Source organism: Arachis duranensis, chromosome 9 (genome assembly GCF_000817695.3).
Source record: "Arachis duranensis cultivar V14167 chromosome 9, aradu.V14167.gnm2.J7QH, whole genome shotgun sequence".
NCBI lineage: Eukaryota > Viridiplantae > Streptophyta > Magnoliopsida > Fabales > Fabaceae > Arachis > Arachis duranensis.
Window position 1 is genome coordinate 60,748,507 of NC_029780.3, and position 1,458 is coordinate 60,749,964.

General features: G+C 40.1%; 1 non-coding gene across 1 annotated transcript; it reads right to left on the reverse strand.

Annotated features, from left to right (window-relative positions):
* Positions 1-601: 601 nt before the first annotated feature.
* On the reverse strand, positions 602-709 carry LOC127742355 (small nucleolar RNA R71). Its single transcript, XR_008003544.1, has one exon. It is a non-coding gene; the product is annotated as a small nucleolar RNA R71 (small nucleolar RNA).
* Between the last annotated feature and the right edge of the window lie 749 nt (positions 710-1,458).

Here is a 1,458-nt window from a genome sequence, read left to right on the forward strand (position 1 = left end):
TTGTATCATAGGTAAGTTGAATGCTAGCCTTACGTTCTCCGGACTGAAATCTAAGCATTTCCCCCGAACTATTGTAAGCCAATTCTTTGGGTTTGGGTTCATGCTTTGATCATGGTTCCTAGTGATCCATGTATTTGCATAGAACTCTTGAACCGTTAAGATTCTAACTTGTTGAATAGGATTGGAGAGAACTTCCCATCCTCTTCTTCTAATTTCTTGTCGGATTTCCAGATATTCGCCCCTTTTGAGCTTAAAAGGGACCTCAGGGATCACCTTCTTCTTGGCCACAACTTCGAAGAAGTGGTCTTGATGGGCTTTTGAGCTAAAGCCTCAATTAGTTTCTCTAATGCAACAGAATTGCAAGTTTCATGGACTTCCATCAGAAGATCCTTTTCAGTTCTTAACTAAATTCTTACAGATCTGTGATACTTTTAAGACCAATGGAGTTGATCCTGAGGTCTACAGGCTTATGCTTTTCCCTTTTGCTGTAAGAGACAAAGCTAGAGTATGGTTGGACTCTCAACCTAAAGACAGCCTAAACTCTTGGGATAAGCTGGTCACGACTTTTTTAGCCAAGCTCTTTCCTCCTCAAAAGCTGAGCAGGCATAGAGTGGATGTTCAAACCTTTAGACAAAAAGAAGGTGAATCCCTCTATGAAGCTTGGGAGAGATACAAGCAACTGACCAAAAAGTGTCCTTCTGACATGCTTTCAGAATGGACCATCCTGGATATATTCTATGATGGTCTGTCTGAATTGTCTAAGATGTCATTGGACCATTCTGCAGGTGGATCTATTCACCTAAAGAAAACGCCTGCAAAAGCTCAGGAACTCATTGAAATGGTTGCAAATAACCAGTTCATGTACACTTTTGAAAGGAATCCTATGAGTAATGGGATTACTCAGAGAAAGGGAGTTCTTGAAATTGATGCTCTGAATGCCATATTGGCTCAGAACAAAATATTGACCCAACAAGTCAATATGATATCTTAGAGTTTGAATGGATTGCAAAATGCATCCAATAGTACTAAAGAAGCATCTTCTGAAGAAGAAGCTTATGATCCTGAGAACCCTGCAATGGCAGAGGTAAATTACATGGGTGAAGCCTTTGGCAACACCTAGAACCCTTCATGGAGAAATCATTCGAATTTTTCATGGAAGGATCCACAGAAGCAAGGCTTCAATAATAACAATGGTGGAAGAAACAGGTTTAGCAATAGCAAGCCTTTTCCATCATCTTCTCAGCAACAGACAGAGAATTCTGAGCAGAGTCCCTCTATCTTAGCAAATATAGTCTCTGATCTATCTAAGGCCACTTTAAGTTTCATGAATGAAACAAGGTCCTCCATTAGAAACTTGGAGGCACAAGTGGGTTAGCTGAGTAAGAAAATCACTGAAACTCTTTCTAGTACTCTCCCAAGAAATACAGAAAAGAATCTAAAAAGAGAGTGCAAGGCCAT